The sequence below is a fragment of the Eupeodes corollae genome, chromosome 1, assembly GCF_945859685.1.
Source record: "Eupeodes corollae chromosome 1, idEupCoro1.1, whole genome shotgun sequence".
NCBI lineage: Eukaryota > Metazoa > Arthropoda > Insecta > Diptera > Syrphidae > Eupeodes > Eupeodes corollae.
Window position 1 is genome coordinate 222,058,614 of NC_079147.1, and position 14,450 is coordinate 222,073,063.

General features: G+C 33.4%; 1 protein-coding gene across 5 annotated transcripts in view; it reads right to left on the reverse strand.

Moving 5' to 3' along the window:
* LOC129938428 (phosphorylase b kinase gamma catalytic chain, skeletal muscle/heart isoform) overlaps positions 1-14,450 on the reverse strand; it is an 81,999-nt gene that overhangs the window by 38,525 nt on the left and 29,024 nt on the right. The window lies entirely within an intron of this gene.

Below are 14,450 nucleotides of genomic sequence, written 5' to 3' on the forward strand. Positions count from 1 at the left end.
CAAGCGTATGGACCTAGGAAGAGGAAGAATTGCTCATATTTTTTACAAATGACCAAACATTTTACTGCCTTTGGGACAGTGCAGTATTTTTGCCCGTGATTTCTGGCCTTGTAAAAATTTGGTCCGCCGAATATGGGCGTTGCAGACCTTCCTGACTTGCTTGAACTTATTCCGGTTTTCCTCAGTTGGATTGGTAACGTATATACGACCACCAGAATGTAGCTCTCGGAATAACCTTCACCAAGTAAATGGGTTGGCTATGAAGAAAGCATTGCCGATATGAAGATATTAATCTCTTTGGTTAAAAAGTAATTGGCTGACATTAGTTTATATTTCGATCTAAGCATCGAGGTCTAATTAAATAGGGTAAGAATCATGCAATCGTCGTGAAGGACTTGAAACATTTTGTATCATCAGCCCAAAGTGTGATTTGGAAATATTTGTAAATAACTTATCCATACCATTAATGTAGAAGATAAAAAGGAGAGGAACTAAGTGGCTACCTTGTGGTACGCTAGGGTTAGCAAGACAAGGTTAGGAAACAGCGCATCCGAATAAGTAGGAAGAGAACTTTTGCAAAAGCGGTTCAAAGCCAACAGTAGAAAGCTTAAAGAGGATAAACCTGTAGGATATATCGTTAAAGGCTTCGCTAAAGGCAGCGTTGATTACGTCAACTTCGTTTCCTTTTTCACAAGTTCCACAAGTTTGGTAGTTGTAGACTTAAATCTTTGAAAACTATGTTGTCCTGTGGATAATAAAATAATTGCAATGAACACTTATAATATCGCTTTCAAATAATTATGCACTATGAGACAGTTTGGCATTTGGACGCTAGTTTGTAGTATTATCTTTATGGGGTTTGTTGTGGGTTACGAAGGAGGTTCTCCACACATGTGGAATTTCTCTTTGGTAAGAAAACAGAGCACTTTTTTTTAAATATGACAGGGAGAAAAATAGCTGTCAAGTGAGAATTTAACATTAATTTGATTTACCATATTTTTGATTAAACCAGAGTCAATTGTTGAAGGAAAACATTGACCGAGAAAGAAATTAGGCAGATATGCTAAATATGCAGAATGTGGAACTACAGATTCGTCGGTAAAGGTTTTAAGCAGGTAGGAAACATGTTGGATACAGTTTGTGGATCATTTGAAGTTTCATTATTAAGAGTGAGGGTGGTGGTGGTGTTTTTATATTAAAATAAATAATTATGGTTCCCTACAAATACTTTGAACAATTTTAAGTCACTATTTAGGATGCAATTCTAGACCTTTCGCTTGTTGTTTTCCCACAGACGGTCAATACATTACACACTACTCAGCACATAAATGTACAGGGTAGAGAACACAGCACCTTGAGCGACTAGACTTTGTAAGGTGATAACAACACAAGACATTAATTCAAGACAGAAGGACAGAAGAGAAAAAACTTATGTGTATTGGAAAAATTAGGTTTTCCTTCGGCTTTTTTTGGTCACTTTGATCGTTGCAATGAAACAAGGTTGTTACATTAGAACAGAAAAAAGAACAGACAGAAAGAACACATGACAACAGCACGCGGTAGGTTTCGAGACGGTGCCCCATCTGTCTATTAACCACGCTCACTGATGCTTGATTTCGGTGATCGATGGGAACCGAAGCTTTCTCAGTGACTAGGCCGTTGCCAGATGGTCAATAAGATTAGAACTTGGTGTCTAAAGTGCGCTATTGAGCTGATTTTTGGCATTCTAAAGCAACCAATCCTTCAACAAGGACGCTACAAAAGTAGAGCGACAAGAACAGAAAACGGCGCCATTATTTTGCCGCTCATTTGAGATTTTTCTTCATTAAGGTTTGCCATTTATTAATGGAAAAATATACGAGCCAACAAAGACTCGAAATTAACGTTAAGGTCGCTACGTCCAATTAAAAGTCGTCAAAATCATCGTACGAGATGAACAATTGAGTGTCTAGTGGACAAATTTGAATCTACAGGCACAGTACAAAATGTTCCCGTGCCAGTGAGACAAAGAAGTGCCCGTAGTGTCGAGAATATTACTTCCGCTGCGATGAGGCTTCAGTTGCAGAAAGCCCAAATGAGTTTCTCACGCGTGTTAGGAATTGCTGTGGCGTCGTTGTGGCGTATTGGATGATATGGAATTCGAGAGCATGAGTTTTCAACAGGACGCACAATCAAAATCAATTTATTGGAATCAAGTTTGAAAAACGTGTTATCTTACGAAATAGTCCAGTCGCTGGGCCACCTCGGTCGTGCGTTTTGACGCCGTTAAACTATTTTCTGTGGGGCTACGTCAAGTCTATGATCTATGCAAACAAGCCACCGACGATTGATGAAGTTCGTATGAATATCGAACTTGAAATTGCAGCAGTATCAGACGATTTAAGCTTGAAAACCGTCGAAAATTGGGTTCAGCGTCTGGACTTCTGCAAGCGTGCCCATGGTGGTCATGCAAAAGAAATCGAGTTCCACACATAATGGCATCAAACGTACTTTCACAGGAATAAAGAATTTCATTGATATCCAAAACAGTTTTTGTTTTATTTAAAAAGACTTTTGTAGCGCTCTTATTAAAAACCCGATATGTTTAGGATCTTTATCTTGTTAAAAGTATCGTATTGTTAGTAAAATCAGTTTTCTGCAGACTAACGCATATTTATTCTTAAGAATATCTAGAAATTACGACTTTTCTCTAATTGTGTCAATAAATTCAAAGTTTCCCAATCCACTTGTAGCCATAAACCCGTATATTATGACATTACGTTCTCCATGTTTAACATTGGTACGCAAACTTCTGCAAACAATTTTCAACAATTTAATTGCTTGGAAAGATTTCGACTTAAGGAGGATTAAGCTGGGGCGTATGGTTTTGAACTTAGTTTCTTAAGAAACTTGATACCTTCGAAGTAGATAAGGGCATCAAGATTCTCATGCAAATTTTTAATACTTCGTTCACTTGCAATAACAAAATTGTCCATAGTATTCTACCCACTTATAACAAATTTAACAAAAAAAGTTAAAAACAAATTGAAGCTTTTTTTCGATTAACTTTTGTAAAAATAACCCCTGTAAGGTATACCTCTACTTACATGACGCACAGCAAAAGAATTGAATGTGAACAAGTTTTGAAATTTGATCTGCTTATGGGTTTAACAGTGCAGTGCGATAAAATGGTAGTGTAATTGACTTTTGATGTTTAAATAATTGATGATATTTGCAATTTAATTCGTAACTACGTGATTTGAGTCATTTCACTACCAATACTCTTCTTCTTCTTCTTTGACAATAAGAATAACACCATTTTCGCAGGAAATTGTGAATTTGATCGTCTTTTTGCATAGAGTTAAGTCTTCATAATTTCAATGGGAACAAAAATATTAATTAATGAATAAACATATTTAAAATCCAATTCAAAACTTTTACTGAAGTTCTATTGTTGGAAAAAAAAGTTAATATACTCGTATGTTCACAAATATCAAATATCAGTGTCATATTGTTCTTTATTCAAAGGTGTGTATAGTTGCAATTTGCATTACCATATTTATAGATAGCACCTGGGACAATAAACTTGTGAATTTCCATTCATAAGGGTTGAGTGGGAGCAGATTCATATCGTAACGGTCGTTGAGTTTTCTACTCAAAATGTTTACGTTTTTCTTCTTTTATTTCAAATGTTCATCAATCATTCACCTCTGTTGATGTTTTTTTCTGTTTTGTTGATTTTTGTGTTTCGATGGGAAAAATTGCAATAATTTTTATATTGTATCTCTACTATATTCTTTTTCTTTAAATGAGGAATGTTAATGTTTTTTTTTACTGTTTTATATTAAAGGCCACCGCGCCACCGACCACCGGCCAAAGGCGGCTTTTTGTTTGAAATTAAAATGCTGAGTTAAATTGGATTTGGCTAAAGCAAATTACGCGGAGCTATTGATTTCAATCTAAAACAATTAAAAGACTAATTTCAAACGTCATTCTCAACTACGAGTAATATTAACATTTTTTAAACAAATTTTCTAGTGAAATGAAAATGGGCGCGGGAAAACCGTCAAGGCAAGACACTCCAGTATTGAGTAAAATGTATGGTTATTATACGTAATTATGTCGCCTGATATTTTGAATGCTTCGCCTCTGATACCTATACTTTTTATCACTGTTTCAAAATATATTCCTTGACTTGCTCTAAATAACTAACAAAGATTGATAGAAGTTTTCGACTGCCCAATTTATTATGTGTTACTCAAAATATCGTCTGAATTATTCTTAATATACAATTTCCAAATAAAGTTGTAGTTTCTACTAAGCCTGCGTGGTAAAAAAAACTTAAAAATAATCATACCAAAATACAAATTAGTTAGGTAGATAACCTGAAATTTGCAATTGATATGTACTCGTATGTTCCTAAAGTTGAAATCAAAACAAATTTCAAGCCAACTTGGTTCAATAAAAAGCTAAGTAACTTAGGCAATAGAAAATACAAGGCTTATAAACGTTTATGGATAGCAGAAAATAAAAATTGGAACGAGAATTCGATGTTCTTAACAAATTTTTATTTCAAAATTATATTTTATCAATTGAATCTAACCTAAAAAAATAGTAAGTTATTCTTGTCTTACATCAAGAGTAAGAAAAAAATTCGATTGGTATTTACAGGTGTGGGAATTACCTTGGTTCAATATTTTCAAATGTATCAAGTATTTGTGATTCCTTCGCAGACTATTTTGAATCTAGTTACGCTAATTCGAATGTAAGTTCAGCATAGACAGCCGAATATTTGTCTTTTGAATGAAAGACAGATATTGCTTGTTTAGAATTAAATATTTCCGAAATTGAAGAAGGTCTCTTGAGTTTAAATTATGAAAATAAAGCAGATCTAGACGAAATTTCACCTATTGTTCTTAAAAAATGTGCTGCTTCTCTATAGCTAATCCGCTTTTACTAGTTTTTCATAGCTCTTTAACCCTTAAACCCTATACCCAGGGTGCTGCATCACTCTGTACCTTATTTAATTGATAATATTTGTGGAGGCCTTCAAATTAAAATATGTACTAAATGTGTTAAATAGAAATATTAATAAGAGTTTTCTTATATTCTATTTAAATAATAATAAAAGTAAATAAAATAAATATTAAAAATGTAAATGACTTTAATTTAATAAAATACCTTGAAATAAAAAACAGGTTGCCGTGGCACCCAAGGTAGAAAATGTCCACTCCAAATATGGTTAGGGTTCTAGGGTTAAGAAACAGCGAGTTTCTTCCATCATGGAAGAAATCAAGTTTTAACCCTATTCACAAATCAGGGTCTAAACAGCAAATATCCAACTACCGTCAACATGGTTCGTTGCAGTAAGATCAACAACGACTAATCTTTCTTTTTTCTCCAATTTCATTTTAATTAATCTCGAAGAAGGACATCAAATTGATGTAATTCATACCGATTTTTCAAAGGCATTTGCTTGAGTAAGCCACTCTATTTTAATTAAGAAATTAAACAACTTTGGTTTTTATTCTAAGTTTTTGAAATGGGTGGAATCTTATCTTAAGGGTCGAGTTCAATTTGTCTGCATTGACAAAGTTCTCTCAAAACCAATTTTGGTTTCATCTGGCGTGCCCCAAGGTAGCCATCTTATACCCCTTCTTTTTCTAATATTTATAAGTGATTTAGAGTATTTTCCTCAATTCTAGTCAACTTCTTTTTGCCGATGACTTAAAGTTTTTTCGTTGCATAAAATCTATAAAAGACTGTCATCTCTTACAAGACGATATTTCGAAATTATCTCAATGGTGCACAAAAAACTAGTTATACTTAAATGTCGATAAATGTCAGTTTTTCTTTTTGTCGCAACTTTTCTGAAATCATCTTTGAATACAAAATTGAGAATCAAACTCTAGAAAGAGTAAGGGGGAAGACAGATTTTGGTGTAGTTTTTGACCCTAAACTTAACTTTGTTAAGCACAATGGATAGAAATGCTCGGTTTTATCAAACGCAATAGCATAGACTTTAAAGACCCTTTTACTCTAAAATCGCTTTTTGCTTCATATGTAAGATCAATCTTGGAATACTGTTGTGTAATCTGGAACTCTTTTAATAACATTCAATCTTAAAGAATTGAAATGGTCCAAACAAAATTAACAAGATTCACTATTCAAAAATTTGGGTGGAACATCGAAACTCCATCATACAAAACTAGATGCCAACTTTTAGCTATTCAATCATTTGAAAATAGACGTTAACTATTTTCTGTGATGCTTATAAGTGATATTTTATCATATCATATCAAATGCAATTTTTTGTTCTTTAATAAATTTGTATGCTTCATCACGACAACTTCGAATAAGTTGTTTGTTTCGAGAAGATGTACACAGAGTTAATTACACGAAAAATGAACCAATAACCCGCAGGCGCAGTGTCAAAGAAAAAAACTTAATTTTAAATTGTATTGATTTTGATTTTCAATTAAGTAGATCTTCTTTAAAAAATTAACTATTACTGTATTTTCATTTCAATTGATTTTATATTTTAATTATGTATGAACAAATTAATTTTATAATTATTAATTGTTGCTTCTTGCCTGTTAATGACAACGATGTTTTGGAAAGTGTTCTAGGTACAAAATCTAACTCTATTGGGACTAATGGCATCCATCCGGTTATCCTTAAAGCCATTCTTCCATATATAGTTAAAAACATAACCTACATTTTTAATAATATATTTATGACTAGTACTTTCCCTTCTATTTAGAAACAAGCGAAGAAAATAACAGTTCCCGAAAATCGCGATGGAGATGATTATCGACCTATAGCTGTATTACCTTTTTTTCGAAGGTTTTGGAGAAACTTATAAATAACCAAATATGAAGTTTTCTTACAAGTAGACAGCTGTACTACAGCTTTAATAGACGTCGTTGAAAATATCAGAAATGAATTAGTAAATGATAAAGTAACTTTATTAACGCTTCTTGACTTTTCAAAGGCATTTGATATTGTCAACCATTTTATACTTTGTGAAAAACTTAAAGTTCAATTTCATCTCTCTTCTGCATCTGTTAAGCTTATTCTCTCCTACTTAACCGGTAGATCTTAGACAGTTTTCGCTAACAATGTTATGTCTACTTTCCATCCTTTTGCAGAGTGGTGTCCCTCAGGGTTCTATTTTGGGACCTTTACTGTTCTAAATGTACATATAGCAATGATCTTGCGTCATGTCCACTGAACTCTTCTGTGCACATGTATGCAGACGACGATCAATTATACGAGTACAACAGTTTTAAACTAGGCATGCTTGAGAATGGTGTGCATGAAGTGAACGAGGATTTGAAAACAATTGTTATATGGTCCCACAAAAACGATCTTTGTTTGAATCCGAAAAAAAACTAAATGCTTAGTCATCTCTAGAACTATAACGGATCATATGTTCTAGAGATATATTTAACTTTAAACGACTGTGCTATCGAGTTCGTCGATTCTGCGAAAAATCTTGGGCTTACATTTAATAAAACACTAAGTTGGAACACTCATTTTAATCTAACGCTAGGTAAGGTATATGGAGGTCTTCGACTGCTTTGGGCGTCTCATCATATAACGCCTGTGAAAACACGCTTAATATTGGCCAAAACGTTATTAGTACCCTTTATGCTTTTCCGTTGTGAGGCGTTTAGTAATTGTGGCTTCGAACACAAGCAAAAACTCAAAGTTGCATTCAACAATATCACGCGTTATGTTTATAAGAGATATGACCACATCTCAAGTTTTTCTAAGTCAATCTATGACATTTCACTCGATAATCTCTATCATCACATCAGCCTGAATACTTGTAAAATAAAATACACTTTACGCGCTCTGTAAGATCATGGGACCTTATTACAGTACGTTATTCATTCCTTATTCTATTCGTTTGTGAAACTCCCTCCCTCCCAAAATAACATTATGATACTAAAATTTGCTCTAGCTTATAAGATATTGTATCTTACAGAGTATAATTATACAATAAATAAATTAAAAAAATATTGCTGTAGAGCTTAGGTCCACCACAACACCTTCCAGAAAAATGTTTGGGAGTATGGATCAATCTAAAATACAAAATCAAAAAGAAGAATCCAAAATAGAAATAAAATCCACTGGTGGTGGTTCCAACAGGCTTTATCAGCTCAGAAGTATAGGCATTTTCACAAAAACAGAATAATTAAACAGAAAGTTAAACATGTTGTTTTTGATTTCATTGCTTTTTTATAAAATTTATATCGATTTTTATTTCAATTGCTAAATTCTATCAACCATCTATGGGTTTGAGGTTGATCTTCGCAATAAGGGTTATTTAAGTCCATTTTTCCGATATTTGCTGCTACGATAGTAGAACTCACAAGATTATATGAGTGTTTTAGACATCCGTCATGTACACATCTATTCCAAACAAAAGGGGAAAGCATCAATAAATTCGTAAACATTCAATAAAATTAAACGACCGCATAGTGATACTTTATGATTTTTTTTTTAAAAAGCCGTGCAATTTTCGATTGGGGTTTGCAATTTTGCATATTTCTCCAAACAAAAATTTTGTTTCTAATATATTGCTCACAAATTCTCAATCGGGTTCAGAGCAGGTGATGGAATTAGCCAGGGTACTAGAGTTTCGATAATTGCGAAGCCAAGCACTCACCAATTTTCAAGAGTGTTTGAGATAGTTATCTTGCTGAAAATTTCATCTTAGGGCATATTGTCCTCAGCATCCAGAAGATTTACCTCTTTCAAAATATCACGGTATATTTCCTTATGGTCACGATATCACGAATTTGGAAGATCGATCAAACATCAAACAACAAGCAATTTCACAATTTCTTCCTATAACGGATGTGAAACTCCTACCCTTTAAGACGCATACCATTTTTTCCGAAGTAAGACTCAAATGGTTTTATTTTTGTTGCATTACCCTTAAGAATATTCCAAAACATCGCTTGCCTTGTGAAAGTAATTTCCTAATATTTAAACTGATGTGTATACAAACCCATCCTGTCACATGTCAAACTCAGCTGTCATCTGAAGTGTCAAACTAGTTTTGAACAAAACAAATCATTAAACCTACTCTAAAAGTGGTGTGACTTTTTATTAAAGATCATGACTTGGAAAATACGTGATGAGAACTTTACTGGTCCCGTGAAAAAGTTGTTCAAAATTATTTCAAAAGAATAGCATGCTGCGACGCTGTATTTTATTTTATACACAAAATATACAAAATCATTTTTGTTTTAAAATTTTAATAAAATATAAAATCAATACATACAACAAGAAATATAGTTATTATTTATCACAATCAAACAATTAGTTACACGTTAAAATCATAGGATTTAAATCTACGTTTTAAGCTTGGAAGTTGATGCTTCATTCAATAAACAAAAACAAGTGATATAAATTATATTTATTATGGGGATTTGAAAACAATTATTATTAAGTATATGGCACGCGTAATTTACGCGTTAGTAACATTTTATAAGCTATATAAACTGCAGCACGCGCACAATGAACGTGCCGTTATCTACAATAATTCTTTATTTTTTTTTTGTCGATGGAGTGCAATTTTTAAGGGCAAAACTACACTGAACGCATTTATGTATAAATTGAATACAACAAAGAAATAATATTTAATTTTTTAAATAATATACTAATTATGTAATTTTTACAAGTAACAATGTAATTTAATTGATTATAGTAAAAACGTAATTACTTCTTCTTTGTGCGCTTTCTTATTATCTTTATAATAAACAATTTTTCCATGTACAGCGTGCGCCATCTAGCGGTTTCTTTTTAAATCATAGGTTGTTTTGACAATGACAGAACAAAATAAGTCGCTTTCCTGTTTAACAAATTTTGAAAACATTGAAAACATATTTTTCCAAAATAAACTTATCAAAAAAAAAAACAAATAAACAACATTTGAAACTTCGACAATCCGCAATGTTGTTTCTGCCCAATGCATCAATAATATATGTTATTGGACCATTTTTCTAAGAAAATTAGTGTGGGAACAACGTTTCGATCAACTGCGGTGGGACGCTATGTGTTTGGGGAAACGAAAAGGATTGTTCTTATTCGGAATTTTTAAAATTGTTCAAATGTTGAAGACACTTTACATTGACTACACTGTGAACAGTGTGTGAAAGCCCTATAACGTGAACAACTTTTAAATGCGTTTGACATAAAAACATAGCTTCCTTTGATCGTTTTTCGGTTTTTCAAATCGTTTTACCAAATGGGGAATCCCGTTAAGGATTTTCCAGGTGTTATTTGCTTTAGTTTTGCATTTGTCTTAGTGCGCGGTGTTGGTGTAATCAAAAAGATGATTTTCTTGAAAAATTTCACAAAAAGTACCAAAAGTCTTGTCTTTGAAGGACAAAGTAAGTGTTCTAGAAAAATGAGGATAAAGCGTAACCAGCTGAGTAAAGCAATACAATGTTGCAAAATCAACAATTTGCGCTATCAACAAAAAATCGGAGTAAATTTTAAAATGTGTTAACAATACATTTTCTGGACCTGGAATGCGGAAGATCATGAAGCGTTCTGAACTTCCTAAAATGGAAAAAGCTCTTTACAGTTGGTTCATCAAACAGAGAGACAAAAATGATCCAGTCAATGCATTGATAGTTAAGGAAAAAAGCTAAATTTTTCCATTCAAAAATTAATGAAACTCAGGGCTGGTTGCAAAGGTTTAAGAAGCGTTATGGTGTGCGTTTTATCAAAATAAGTGGTGAAAAGTTATCTTCTAGACCTGACCTTGTGGACCCTTTCAAAAACAAGTTGCAAGCCAAAATAAAAGAGCTATACAGGTCTATATCATAATCAAATATACAATGCGGATGAATCCGGATTATTTTGGAAGCTACTTCCTGACAAGACACACGTTACACGTATCATCTCAAGAAAAATATGCTCCTGGCAGAAAAACAGAAATACAGCGCCTCACTTTTCTTGCCACAGGAGAACATAAAGTAAAGTTTTAAGTGATTGGAAAGAAAAAAATCCTCGCTCGTTTAGGAATTTAAAATCTCCTGTTGACTACAGTTGCTCCTAATCGTCATGGAGGGCAGCTGCTTTCGTACCACAGGTAGGAAACAGATTGTAATTTTGCATTGATTTCAAATCGTTTCATGTGTAGGTCAGAACATTTTTAGAACACCAAGGGTTCCCCACCAAAGCTCTTCTTTTAATTGATAACGCTCCATCTCATCCACCCGAAAACGAATTAACATCTGACAGGTTAATAACTGGGATGTTTATGCCGCCGAATGTCACGCTGCTCATACGGCCGATGGACCAAAATGCTATAAGAGTAACAAAACTTTTCTACAGAAATATTCTTCTGGCATCAATTGTGGCCGAAAAAATTGATGTAATTGAAGCATTAAAAAATTGACGTTAAGAAACGCTATTTGCTATTTAAATTCGTGTTGGCAACGTCTTGAAAAAGAAACTATAGCAAAATGCTGGACGAATATTTTAAGCTCAATAAGCAATGAAAAAGACTCTGAAGAGGATATGCCACTAGCTGTTTTGAGAGAAAGAATTTATCTACAAATCAACTCTCAAGAGGAACGTACACTAGAACTTTTTCACGCAACTAATCCAGAGGTTTGAACATTTCTCTTGTATACAGAAAAACATTTGATTCGATTTGGGCCCTTCTATGTACATAGATAATTTTTTCGGTTGCTGATGTCCATGAATAGAATGAAGTTCTTCCAAACGACAATGAAAGGAACGAAGTTTTGATCAGTGACGAATGTGAAAGCGAGGACAGTATTCTGGAAAAAGCACATACCAGAATAGAGCCTAGGGAAGCAATTGACATTTTCAATAAGGCTTTGGAAGGGCTAAATATGAAAACGTTTATACAGCAGACATCAGCGTACTTAAACGACTTCGCGAAAAGGCCGTTTTCAGCCAAATAGAAAAAAAAAGAAAATTCAGAAAAGGATTACGCATTTTTTTCATTAATTGCAACATAGTTAAATTTTTTCACCTACATTTACAAAAAAATGTATGAATTTAAGTTAAACAAAGGTCTAATTTATTTTAAAAATTTAAAAAACTACACCTTTGTCAACATGAACAACTTCGATAACGTGAACAGGCTCGGTTTTTAATACTTCACGTTACCGCGAGCCTACTGTATGTATATCAATTTCTCTGGATATTATTTTCTTTTTCCGGAAATTGTTTCGACGAATTCGATGGAGTACAAATTTAACTTCCAAATGGTTCGAGCGACGACTTGTGCACGACCACTTCTTGGTCAAATATCTACTTTAGAAAGTTTATTAAATGGTTTTTGACTCGATGAACAAACATTCTCGATATAAAAGTTCAAACATTTGTTTGGAAGTCTTAAGTTTTTTCACGGTCATTGCATCTTGCGAGAAATTGACAAATTCTCCAAGAGCATTTCTTGTCATGAAAAGTGCTTTCTCAAATTTGCCGTTCGGATTCGGCTTAAAGTTGTAGGTCCCCTCTATCCCTGACACCAGGAATGGTTGAGAGTTGTAAGTCACTAGGCCCTAGTTCTCAAAGGACTTTTGTGCCTCCCAATATTTATATTATATAGGTATAATTGGTACTTGTGAAAACTTAAGCTAAATGTGAAAATCTAAGAACAGTGTCAATAAAAAATAGGAACACTAGTACAAGTTTACAAATATTGACAGCCTCTACTGTATTATATTATATTATTACCTTAACTGTCATCTCTTTCCAACTCTTTGTGCATATTGTAAGGCGGTGAAGTGTTTAAATTTGTTCATGTTTAATTGGTTTCTTCATTTAAAACACAAAATTTACAGTTTTTTAAAAACAATGGGCCGTGGAAAGCATTGTTATGACAAAAAGCGCAAAACTATTAAAAATATTATCTCGGAAGGTACAACTTTGGAGAAGTTTGGCGTATTTTTGGCTGTTCCAACCAAGTAGTTCAAAGTTCGTATAAATACAAACCAAAAATGGAAACTCGTGGCCAAAAACCAGTCATTATATCATATCACTTGTCCGAGAAAGCCATAAAAATCCCTTTAAGCCTTCCATTGAGCTAAAAGAAAACGCTTAATATTACAACTTGCGTGGAAACCGTTCGCTATCGATTGAGGGAGTACAATTATACAGCTTGAAGTCCCATAAAAGTACCGCTTTTAACTCCAAAACATTCTAAAAAGCCTTTAGTATTTGCAAGGCAGCATTCAAATTGGGAAGCAGAGAAATGGCTTAACATTCTATGGACAGATGACAGTAAAAATGTATTGTTTAGCGGTAAAGGATTCTGTTTCTATGTTAGAAGATCTCCGAAAGTTGAATATAAGCCAAAACTAAAGTAGTTAAGCACAGCACGGCGGAAAAGGACAACTTTAGCGGAAAATGTAAGAAATTTGTATAAATAACAACTAAATTATTCCTACTTTTTTATTTTCAAATGCAATTACGACCCGATATCGCCAGAGACTATTCGAAGAAAAATAAAGATATAATTTCAGAGTTCTGGAAGACAAAAATGATCTCAACAGTGTAGAGCCTCCAATAAAGTCAAAAACTGAGTGGAAAAAGGTTATCTGTTCTTCTTTATTATGGAACCAAGTTTATTAAAAAATGCTTCATAAGGTTTGGAATGACCAGAAAAGATATGTGAGGAAAAAGACTACGGAAAGTAAAGCGAACCAAAGAGCAACCGGAGGTGGCCCTGATAAAACAGTCAAGTACACAAATGTGGAAGAAGCTATATTACAACTTATAGGTGTTAACGAAGCTGTGGAAGGTTTTGGCTTGAGACGGAGGAATGCACGGATATTGTTTACTTTTTTAAAATGTTAAATTCGCACTTCACTCATTTGTCACAAATCTGTTTAGCTGTGTTCGAAGTGTTGTAGTTCTGAATTGTATCGGTTTTTTTGTTCTGAGTGGTGTAGTTCGGTAATTTCGTTATGGATACCGTCGTTTTTTTAATTAATTAAGTTTTTAAACTCAACAAATTGTCATTTTCATTCGAAAAGGGGTTGAAAATAATAATTTATTTGCAAAACTAGAACACCGTCCTATTTTAATTTTTTTCTGTGATTTGTTCAGATATTTCGTTCAGTTTGTATTTGTCTTTTCAAAGAACGCTTCTTTTTTTTTCGAAATGTCACCACGAATTCGAAGTGAAATTTCATTCGTATGGAACTCACAATAGCTTTTAAAATTTCTAGGGAACAATAACTTTTCGGGGGAAATATTTTCTCACAATAGGGGTGAATAAAAAACAGCAGGTAAATGTAAAGTTGTTGTTTTCGTTAAATGTTTTTTGTTTAACAATTTTCAAAGATCGACAGGAAATATTTGTACGACTCAAAACATCCAGCTGAAATTGTGTTTCCAGGATTAAAGAGATACGAACCACCCAGATGGCAATGACCATAAATGAATAATTTTCTGAAGAATGC